This window comes from Rhinoderma darwinii, chromosome 5 (genome assembly GCF_050947455.1).
Source record: "Rhinoderma darwinii isolate aRhiDar2 chromosome 5, aRhiDar2.hap1, whole genome shotgun sequence".
In the NCBI taxonomy this organism is placed as follows: Eukaryota; Metazoa; Chordata; class Amphibia; order Anura; family Rhinodermatidae; genus Rhinoderma; species Rhinoderma darwinii.
The window spans coordinates 229,630,621-229,642,721 of NC_134691.1; the positions used below are offsets into that span (position 1 = coordinate 229,630,621).

At 44.6% G+C, this 12,101-nt stretch overlaps 1 non-coding gene and 2 pseudogenes across 1 annotated transcript; all 3 read right to left on the reverse strand.

The window, feature by feature from the left end:
* Positions 1-4,638: 4,638 nt before the first annotated feature.
* On the reverse strand, positions 4,639-4,817 carry LOC142654136 (U2 spliceosomal RNA; annotated as a pseudogene).
* A 786-nt stretch (positions 4,818-5,603) lies between these two features.
* Positions 5,604-5,673, reverse strand: LOC142654712 (U2 spliceosomal RNA; annotated as a pseudogene).
* A 1,273-nt stretch (positions 5,674-6,946) lies between these two features.
* Positions 6,947-7,137, reverse strand: LOC142654224 (U2 spliceosomal RNA). Its single transcript, XR_012848937.1, has one exon. It is a non-coding gene; the product is annotated as a U2 spliceosomal RNA (small nuclear RNA).
* Positions 7,138-12,101: the final 4,964 nt, after the last annotated feature.

Genomic DNA, 12,101 nt, shown 5'->3' on the forward strand with positions numbered 1-12,101 from the left:
ATACTTTTGAACTTAAATTACCATTCACCAACACTTCACTTGACACATCCCTATACAAACACTTCACACCTTCCAAAAACCTCACTGGGAAACCCATCCTAACAAGTACAGCAAACATAAACACATGCGACACTCTATCAAACGCCTTTTCGAAATCTAACGCAAGCATCATACACTTCTGTTTCCTACTTATACAGTCCCCAATCAAATCTCTCAGCAAAACCAAATTATCAGACATACTCCTACCTGGCACAGCACAGACTTGGTCTTCACCCACAACCTTTCCTACCACCTCACGCATACGATTAGCCAAAATTTTACTAAAACATTTATAATCCACATTCAGCAGTGAAATCGGTCTCCAATTACCCAAACACTTCTTATCCCCTTTCTTATAAATCAAAACAATCACACCCTCTTTCATAGACTCACACAAAACCCCCTTATCCCATATAAACTTACATACTTCCACCAGATCCAACCCTATTATCTCCCAGGCCTTCACATAAAATTCCACAGGAATACCATCTTTACCAGGTGTTTTATTTTTCCCCGCACTCATTATCACTTTCTTTACTTCTTCAGACGTTACATCCTCATTCAACCCCACACAATCCTCCTCTCTAAGAACATTTTCCAAACCATTCAAAACTTCATCCATCAACCCGATATCAATCCACTTTTTGCCATATAGTTCTGAATAAAACGATTCCACCACTTTTAACACATCCATACCCACTATACGCTCCCCCTTCGCATTAACAATTTCATCCATATCATCTTTCTTACCACACATTTTCTTGAAAAAAAACCTTGTGCATTTTTCATTTTTATCTAAGTACTCCACTTTAGACCTAAAAATAATCTCCTTTCCCTTTCTTTCCAAAACTTGCTTTAACTCGTTCCTTGCCTCCTCTAGCAAATCACTCAAATCAATTCCCTTCTCACCCATCTTCCGCAACCATTCTATCCTAATATTCAATTCCTTATACTGGTTACGTTTCCTAGCAGCCTGCTTGTATCCCCATCTCACAAAAAAATTTTTAATCTGCCCTTTCATCCAATCCCACCATTTAAGCACATCCACAAAACTATCTTTTTCTCCCTTCCACACATCATACTTTCGTTTGAACTCATCCATCACTTCAACATCCTCCAATAATCTAGTATTCAACTTCCACACCCCTTTCCCAAAACAAAGTTTACTACTTACCTCCACCCATACCCGTAAACATACATGGTCTGAAAAAGGTACCTCATTCTGAACCATCTTATTACACACTAAACCCTTAGATATGCAAATACGATCAATTCTTGACTCAATACCCCCTCTATCTGATTTATATGTTGGCGGTGGTGGTTTACCCAATGACAATTCGGCTGCATCTATAAAAGAAAAATCAGATATAAGTTGGTTAAGCTTTTTCCCAGTTACATCCAGACCATCCCCATCAAAAGAACAATTAAAGTCTCCCAAAAAAAAGGTAGGAATCCTTCCAGGTAAGAACAAACTTAGCTTTTCCAACAACGCCAGCCTTTTTGCTCTATCTATAGGACAATAAGTATTCACCACCCTAACCCTAACTCCCCTGCAACATACCACTGCAATTACACATCTACCTGTTTCCACCACTGTATAACTCTCCAGATCCATACCCATATTTCCTAATAGGATCCCCACCCCGTCATTCTTATTGGAAGTAGATCCTGACCAGACATACTGCCCATATGGCCAATCCCCCTCCCCCAGTGACTCAGATATACCACACTCTTGCAGGCATATGATCTCTGCCCCAAGATTCCTAACATAGTCCAGCACAACAGCACGTCTAGGCTTTGATGTAATTTGCCTGACATTCAAGGATAAGACATTAAGTGTAATTTTGGGGTCCATATTTTGATCTTTTTCCGTAGATATCCACCAATACCCCACTGTTTAATCAGCCTACACCTCCTGGTGGCTGACAACCGGACACAAAGATAGCTTTGTCCACGTCTTCTCCTAAAAAAGGAAAGTCCTCAGGAAAATGAGAAATGGGGTAGACTCCCCTATCCGGGCTCACTCCATCTTCACTCAGAGGAGACAACATGGTGCGAAGTCTCTTAGAAGATGAACCTCCTTCCTCCTCCTCAGAAGGCCTCACAAGTGCAGTTGAAAAGTCCCCTTGACCACCTTCACCTTGTTGGTCCACCAGAATTCCTTCCCAGGAAAAGACAGGTGATTTGGATAAAGAACCATCCACCTCCCCATCACCTCTTAACCCAGTCAGGTCATCAGAGGGGTGAGGCAGGTCTTTCTCAACAGGTGCTACCTCCATTTCATCAGCCAGCGTATTTCCAGACCGATTTAACTCAGGGAGAGTCCCATCAGACACCTGGGCAGGCACTGACTCCTCAGTTCCCGGGGCAGCTGGGCCCTGAATCACATTAGACCTCATACTGCCAGGTTCACCTGCAACTACTTCCGCCAGAGTCCTAACCCTTCTGTTTTTAGCACGCTCTGGACAGTCTTTAAAGGCATGACCCACAATGCTGCACATGTTACACACAATTGGGTTTTTGCAATCCTTGGCCAGGTGACCGTCCTGATTACATTTGTTACATGTAACACCTTCTTGCGTACAATCTTCATGAACATGGCCATATCTTTTACATTTCCTGCAAAACACAGGAGGCTGGGGAAAAAATAAGTAGCCTTTGTCCCGGCCGATGGCAAAATTCCTAGGAGGGTATTTCACACCCAGAGGCCCTGAAGGATCCTCCTCAAATCTCACAAAGAATTTATGCTTCCCTGTCCAGAGGGATTCAGCATTTAACACCTGGTGAGAATAGCTGACGTAAGAGCAGTACTTCTTTAAGAAGGAAGTAATATCATCCACCATCACATAAGGATTGTACATCAAAACAACCAGTGGAACATCGTTGTTATATAAAACGGTGAAGATAAGTCCATCCAACCCAGGGTTTTGCAAGTTAGCATTAATTGCGGCATACAAGTTGTAACAAGCATTCAAACTTTTAAGAACCAAAGTGAAGCGATTACCTCTGGGATCTTGAAGACAAAGGATGTCGTTCCTACTCACGTTGAGGGTCTTGAAAATGACTTCATTCACCAGGTGTTTCAATGAAAAAAGGTCCTTCTTGTTCAAGGGTACGTCAATGCCAAATCCATTCTTGATCCGGGTTTCCCCGATCCCAGCGTATCGAAGCCTAGCTCCCATGATCGCTCGACAGTTGATCACCCAGCCTACCCCCTTATAGCAGCAGTTGGCTTAAGCCACCGAAGTGGCGATGCCAAAAGGCCAAGGGCATGACATGCTGACCTCCTCTTGACACGGGATCGTGCCAAAAGGCCGAGAAGCGATAACCCGAATGGGCCGGCCGTTGACCGAGCCTGCCTAATACTGCTGTTCACCCCTTGCAGCGATTGATTCAGCCTACTCCTAGGCAATTCCATGGGGCCCTGCAGGCTCACACACATTTACAGCTACTAAGCGGGAGGTGAATAAAGGCCGGAGAGGAAGCCAGACAGGATTTGCTTCTTTTGCTTGCACCACAATGCAGTGCTGAAAGAGGAGGAATCTACATAAAAACGCCTTCCTGGCAACGCCCAAATGCCCTCCTGCCATGCAGATAAACACTGGCAGCGGCAGCAAGTGCATGCCCACAGCCACCCCTTGTTCCTTCACACCTTGTATCAGCTTTAATCCAATCCAGTCCGGTGCTGCCTGCTGAGCAGCACTGACCAACACTGCCTGGGCCCAGGCTTTTATCTCTGAGGCAGGCCCCATTATGATGTCAGAAAGCTGGCTCTGGAATCCTGAGGGCTCCACTATGACACGTGCAAAGTTCCGTCTGAACTTTATATAAGACGGTGCGGCTCAGTCAGTCACTCAGTGTTGCCTGAGAGGGCAACACTGCAACAGCCGGCCGCCAGGCTGTCTTTTTTTTGCACAGCTAGTTGCCTCCAGGAGGCCACAAGAGGGAGACAAGGGACTGCAAAATGGAAAATAGGCATCCACCAACTTTACAGACAACTTCTCCTTGCTCCTACAACCTCCATCCTTGCACAGTTTGTTATTCTTCCAGGTAACAAAGTAACAAATCCAAATTGCTGCTCTCTTTGTAGGCAAGCAAGGCTTTGTTGCAACTGCAATTCTTACTTCTTCTTGAAATGTAGGGACGACAGTACATTCCATCACATCCATCTAGTGTACACAGGTAGGTCCATTGTGGCGGGTAGGCGGCTGGCTGCTTTAATGGCTGTTTGCTGTTCCCCTACTCCACTCCACTCCACTATTTGACTGTGGTGCTGCATCAATCAGTGGCTGGCTCAGGTGCAGCTCTTTAACTTACCTAAAAGGGAGGGCGGAGAGAAGACAAGGAAGGTGAATGAGCTGTTCCAATGTGAAATGCCGGAAACACAGAAACACAGACGACACAAAACAAGAGGTGGCAATCTATTCATTAATTAATTGCAGTTAATAAATGAGCTCATTATCACACATGACTGTACAAATGCATTGTCCAACAGGTGTTGAAATAATGGGATTAAAAGGGGAGATCCCTTCAGAAAGACAGAAACAATGGCAAAGAGAAAAAACACTTTTGGAATCTGATTTTAGTCAACACATAAGGAAAGGGTGCACCGGTCCTGGAAATACTGCAATACCAGGTCAATGCGTGGAGTGGACAGAGCAAGCTCTATTTCCATCTCCCTGTTCTAAAAATCCATTTAATATATGGTCCCCAGATAGGGGACGTATCAGATATTAAACTGATAAGAACAGATTTTTTTTTTTTATTGAAAGCCCGAGCCGTGCTTTCTATCACCCAAGTGCATAAAAAGTGCAGAGGTGCCACACAAAAAGTGCACAAGGATGCGGTCTATCGCAGCCCTTCTCTTAAAAGAGAGAGGCCCCGCATAACCATTCCCTGACCCTCCAAACCATAGGCCTAGAGGATCAAGGATCGATGGTCCCCCCTCGCCGAAGCTTAGGGAGACCCAAACACACTCCTAGGCTTCTACCTGGGCTGCCACCCCAGTCCACCTAGGAGCCTGCATCCTAGTTGCACCTCCCCTCCGAAGAAGGGAGGCCGGGTTGCAGGGGAAAAAGGAACCAGAAGGCCACACATTTTCCCCCTAGACCTCAGGAGGGTCCCAAAAGGGCACCGCATCCCAAAATCCTTGTGACAAACGTGACAAACACACAGTGAAAAACAAAATTAAATAAGTGGATGTGCGCTGTGATACAGCCTGGACATCCGCCAGGTATATAAAAATTCCTCATCTCCCAGCCAGAAGGCCGGGAGAATAAAGGTGTGTGCTTAAAAGTGTGAAAGAAGAGTGCGTGCAAGTGTGCCTTCACTCAGTGGGATCCCACCCCCAGTGAGTTAGGGCACCCCAGGGTCACCAGCCCTGGGGCACATAGCAACTCGGGCTTTCAAACTACCCGACCTCCTGACCTCGATCCGGCGGTCGCCTGGTCACCTACAAATGGTACCTTTAAACCAAATGCGTACACCAGAGCGATGACCGTTGTGGTTCCCTGCCCTCACCTCGGCGTTCTGTCATCCCCCTACGATGGCCCACGTACCACCGGCAGGGATGATTACTAACCTCAGCTTGAGCAGGTACTACACTTGATCTTAGCCAAAAGGCCGAGAAGCGATAACCCGAATGGGCCGGCCGTTGACCGAGCCTGCCTAATACTGCTGTTCACCCCTTGCAGCGATTGATTCAGCCTACTCCTAGGCAATTCCATGGGGCCCTGCAGGCTCACACACATTTACAGCTACTAAGCGGGAGGTGAATAAAGGCCGGAGAGGAAGCCAGACAGGATTTGCTTCTTTTGCTTGCACCACAATGCAGTGCTGAAAGAGGAGGAATCTACATAAAAACGCCTTCCTGGCAACGCCCAAATGCCCTCCTGCCATGCAGATAAACACTGGCAGCGGCAGCAAGTGCATGCCCACAGCCACCCCTTGTTCCTTCACACCTTGTATCAGCTTTAATCCAATCCAGTCCGGTGCTGCCTGCTGAGCAGCACTGACCAACACTGCCTGGGCCCAGGCTTTTATCTCTGAGGCAGGCCCCATTATGATGTCAGAAAGCTGGCTCTGGAATCCTGAGGGCTCCACTATGACACGTGCAAAGTTCCGTCTGAACTTTATATAAGACGGTGCGGCTCAGTCAGTCACTCAGTGTTGCCTGAGAGGGCAACACTGCAACAGCCGGCCGCCAGGCTGTCTTTTTTTTGCACAGCTAGTTGCCTCCAGGAGGCCACAAGAGGGAGACAAGGGACTGCAAAATGGAAAATAGGCATCCACCAACTTTACAGACAACTTCTCCTTGCTCCTACAACCTCCATCCTTGCACAGTTTGTTATTCTTCCAGGTAACAAAGTAACAAATCCAAATTGCTGCTCTCTTTGTAGGCAAGCAAGGCTTTGTTGCAACTGCAATTCTTACTTCTTCTTGAAATGTAGGGACGACAGTACATTCCATCACATCCATCTAGTGTACACAGGTAGGTCCATTGTGGCGGGTAGGCGGCTGGCTGCTTTAATGGCTGTTTGCTGTTCCCCTACTCCACTCCACTCCACTATTTGACTGTGGTGCTGCATCAATCAGTGGCTGGCTCAGGTGCAGCTCTTTAACTTACCTAAAAGGGAGGGCGGAGAGAAGACAAGGAAGGTGAATGAGCTGTTCCAATGTGAAATGCCGGAAACACAGAAACACAGACGACACAAAACAAGAGGTGGCAATCTATTCATTAATTAATTGCAGTTAATAAATGAGCTCATTATCACACATGACTGTACAAATGCATTGTCCAACAGGTGTTGAAATAATGGGATTAAAAGGGGAGATCCCTTCAGAAAGACAGAAACAATGGCAAAGAGAAAAAACACTTTTGGAATCTGATTTTAGTCAACACATAAGGAAAGGGTGCACCGGTCCTGGAAATACTGCAATACCAGGTCAATGCGTGGAGTGGACAGAGCAAGCTCTATTTCCATCTCCCTGTTCTAAAAATCCATTTAATATATGGTCCCCAGATAGGGGACGTATCAGATATTAAACTGATAAGAACAGATTTTTTTTTTTTTTTTTTTTTTTTTTTTTTTAAGTTGGCTACCCCTTTTCAGGGGTGTCAATGATTTATTTCATGATAAAAAATACAGTTTACAATAAAACCAACTTTTGTACAAATGAATAACAATAAAATCAATATTTCATTGCATTACATTACATAAAAGGGACATGGTGGCAAATCTTTATATGTTGGAGTTCCATTCTTTCACAAACCATTTATTAAGAAGGGTGGCATTTCTTTTTTTGTCTAATAAATAATAAATGTACATTTCGCTAAAACAAAGACCTAAAACATCATCAGTAGATAAAACATCGTGCTTAAAAATCAGGATGTTCCTGGCCTTCCATAGAGCTTCTTTGGCGCAATTCATCGTCTTCCACGCTATTATCTTTTGGCTCGCGGTTGGGCATCCAAATAGTCCATATAAAATATCTTCATAATTCAAGTCTTTCAGGTCTGCCATCTTTACCAAAAGAGGGAATATTTTTTTCCAAAATTTCTTCGCAAAATCACACGTCCAAAAAATGTGTCGAATCGTTTCCTCGGCCTGGCAGCCTTCCCTCGGGCAGACGGCAGACCTCGCGAGCCTCCTTCTGTATTGGAATGCCCGGCATGGAAGACATTGATGAATGCAGCTCCAGGCCAGGTCCATCTGTGTATTAAAAAGATAAAACACATTAATAATTTTGAAGATAAAAGCACTTCGTTCCTCATTAAAATTCTCAATCCTGCTGACCGTCTCACTTTCTCTTAGGTCTTTAATTAATTTTTTACTATTTTTCAGCTCATTTACATTTTTTCCCTTCAGGTTGAATAAGGTCACTATCTTTTCTAAAATCACATAGTTTATTGAGAGTTTAAAAGCGTAAGGTGAGGATAAAACAATGTTGAACCACCCAAACCTTCGCATTAAAAACCCTGTATTAAAACGTAAAAAATAGGACCAATAATGTTCTTTAAAAAGGGAATTAAAACAGAAACTGAAGAACTTGATTAAAAGAAACCTGTTAAAATTCGGAAAATCTTTGCCACCCTTCGGTTTGGATTTCATCACAATCTCTCTTTTAAGTTTCTCCATTCTGGAACTCCAAAAGAAGGTAAAACATGCTTTAGTAATTTTTTGCAATAAAACCGTGGGGGGAGGGAAAACCATACTGAGATATAAAAGCAGGGGTAAAATGACCATTTTAATAATTAAAACTTTTCCCTCCATGGTAAGTTTTCTCATGTTCCACATACATATTTTTTGATTTACCTTCTGCGCCACCATGTCCCAACTGATAAAACCATTATCGCACTCACTGAAGGAGACACCTAAAATCGTAATATTATCTGACACAGGGACGGGTATGTCTCTAAAAGCCATGCTTCCTATATTTAAAATATTACTTTTGTCGAAGTTCACCTTAAAACCGGAAGCACAGCAATAAAACTCAATTTGTCTGAGGGTTCTCTGAAGCGACAGGGTGTCCCTGCAAAAAACCGCTACATCGTCCATGTACCCCACTGCTTTAGCCTCTACGCCGCCACCCCCGGGCAGGGGGACTCCACGTATTAACTTATCGCGGCGAATTGTACACAGTAGAGGCTCTAATGCGCAAATAAAAAGCAGTGGGGACAAGGGACACCCCTGCTTCACCCCTGAGTCTAAAATCACGTCCTGTGTCTTAAAACCATTCACTAAAATTTTGCTTGTGCAATCTTTATAAAAGGCTTTAAGTGATAATAAAAATCCTTCAGGTATACCCATACGCTCTAAAACCTTAAAAAGATAAAAATGAGAGACACGGTCGAACGCCTTCTCGAAGTCTATAGATAAAATGGCTAATTTACCTCTTCTAGACCTCGTGTCCTCAATCACATCTTTTACCAGGTTAAGATTATCCCAGATGCTGCGGCCTGGCACCCCACACACCTGGTTAGAGTGTACAATGTGGGGTATTATGGCTTTTAATCTATTTGCGCACACTTTTGCCATTATTTTATAGTCGCTATTCAGAAGGGTTATTGGTCTCCAGTTCTTCAAAACTGCGATGTCACCTTTCTTATGTAGCAGGGAGACCTCACCCTTCCGCCAGGACTTAGGCAGCATCTTGGAATTAAAAACTTCATAAAAAAGGCTAAAAAGATCCTCTTTTAAAATGTCATAAAATTTGACATAAAACTCACTGGGTATACCGTCCGGTCCGGGAACTTTTCCGGCTTTAAAACTCTTTACCGTTTCTAAAACCTCCTGCTCCGTCAGCTCCTGTAATAAAAAATTCTGGGAGACAGGGTCTAAAACAGTAGTAATCTCCTTCAGTGAGTCACGCATAAAATTATGATCCACAGTTTTAACACTAAAAAGGTCAGCATAAAACTCATGAACTTTACTTAAAATACCCTGTACATCTGACACACCTTCAATATTTTTAATAATAGCCTTTTTATTGTTAATTTTTTTTAAAAAGTACCTGGAGCAGGTCTCATTCTCCTCCACATGCTGAATTTTGGAACGAAAAATGATTTCTTTGCCTTTCTGCTCCAGGCACTGAGCTATTTCTTTTTTTAAATTAGTGATGTCAGTTTTAACGTCAATTTCATTATCTCTCATCTTGTACAGGGTCTGCAGACGGGTGCTGAGAATTTTAAAAAAAGCATGTTTTTCTCTGGCTTTCGCCACGCTCTTTTTAATAAAAAATTCCTTTATTCTTTTTTTCATTTTCTCCCACCATGCACTGATGGGAGTACGCATGTCTCTCCCCCGCCTGCATTTTTGGTAAAATTCAATAAAATCAGTAAAAACCTGTGGATCATCTAAAAGGGAAACATTTAACTTCCAGGACTTCTTACACACCGGTTTATTAAAATCACGCTTTACATAAAATGATAAAAGCTTGTGATCTGAGAAAACATTAGTTAAAACTTCACAATTAAAAGGCAGTACATTCTCATTACAAAAAATAAAATCTATCCTGGAGCTACAGGTGGCGTTGCTCCAGGTAACGCCGGCTTCCTCTGGGCTGCTCCTATTACATTCTTTGTACAAATCTGTTAATTTAAAATCATTTACAATATCTTTGAGCAGTCCAGAGGTCTTATCGTAATTCCTACTTGTAGTACTGGTAAGCCGGCGTTCCCCCCTCAGGATACAGTTAAAATCACCTGCGAGGATAAAAGGCTCAGTTGTATTAATAAAAAGAGGTAACATTTCTAGCATCTCTGCTCTCTCATTTTTGTCAGGTGAGCCGTAAAAATTTAAAAACTGCCATTTTACGCCGTCAATAAAAGCTTTAACCAATAAAATACGTCCTGGAAGAATCTCTTGAATAAAATCAATAAAAACGTTTCCCTTAAAAAGAATGGCGACCCCTGCTGATCTGGACTCGTTAGATCCAGACCAGACTGATGGACCATACTTCCAATCCTCTTTGTATTTATGGTACTTCATTGCATGGGGAATGCCGCACTCCTGCAGGAAAAAAACAGAGGCTGCCAGGCCAGATAAAAAACTGAAGAGAGCAACCCTTCTGACTTTGGACTTGGCGCCCCTCACGTTGAGGGAGATCCCCTTTATTTCAGACATCGTGGAGTTTTAATTGTGTTAGTCTTGATTTTAAAAAATAAATAATCGTGTTACTTAAAATCAGACTTGGCCTCCACCAGCAATACCAGAAATCTCGCTTGAACTCATCTCCCCGCCCTCGTCTGACTCTAGCGAGAAAGGGGATGATTCAGGAGAGGAACTACCTTCCGTGAGCGTCGAGCCAACAGCCCTCATCTCGTATACAGGGAGTCCAGATTCACACAGCCTTACCTGGGTCTCTAACGGCTGACCATATAGGTCTGTATCGGGTGGGTCCCCCAAGGGCCCCGCCGCTCCCCCCTGAGGCCGTGCAGGCCGTGCAGGCCGTTCTAGAGGGGGAGGTTGCGCACATGGCGGGGTGTCGGTTGGCTCGGGGGGAACAGTGCCCACCCTCCTCACCAGTAACGACGAGGGGGCGGTCCTAGGAGGAGCCTCACTTTGCTTTACGGACGTATCCATTTGCTCCTCCCCTGTCACCCCCCTACCGGCACGCTCCTGTTTACCCTTTTTACGGGGACCCACTTTCAGCCAACCTTCCTCTTCAGACTCCGTATCTAGAGACCCAGGATTGGGAGCAGGCCCGGCATCCACTGAGCAACCAGCACTCTGGGATGCCTCAGTTATCTCACTGGCCTGCCCCTTCTCAGCCTTACGTTTGGCTTGGCGTTTTTCCTTCGCACTGGACTCCCTTCTCTCCTCTGAGGCTGTTGGCTGTGAGGTACCTGCTTTGGCTCCAACAGACCGTACCCTTGAAGCCCAGGTACCCCGCTGCTCCTTTGCAGCACTGGCTTGTTCCTCTCCCTGAGGGCGGGGCTGGTCCGCTGGTGGAGCACGTGGGGGCGCCCCGGGTTGCTCTTCTTCTCCGCTTCGGTACCTATGAGGACAAGAAAAATACAAGTGACCAGTTTTTTGACAAAAGTTGCATTTTTTTTCTTCTGTGCACTCCCTTATATTGTGCTCTTTGCTTCCACAGTTTCTGCAGGTGACATCGCAGTTAAAACTGGTATGTCCATAGGTACCACAAGCCCTGCAGAAGTTTGGCATCCCTGAGAAGTAGAGGTCGCCATTCACATTTCCAATTTTAAAACGAGCCGGTGGTAATCTCGTTTCTTGGGTGGAGGGGTCCTTAATCAGCGTAACTAAAAACTTCCATTTGGCGGTCCACACTCCACACTCGTTCATCACTTTCCCCAGGAGTTTGACATTTTTGAAGTAGGCAGCTAGAAATGCTGCCACTTCCATATCTCTCACATATGGGGAATACATTTTAATCACCACGAGTTTGGTTATTTCAAATTCATGCTCTACTACCTTGACTCCCGCTGCTACGAGTTCACCTTGTTTCCTCTCAGCTCGGTCCATAGCATCACGGAGTATTCCTTCTCCCATGAAGGTGACATCGTAGATTCCTCGCTTCGGGTAGTCCTGGATAGCCAA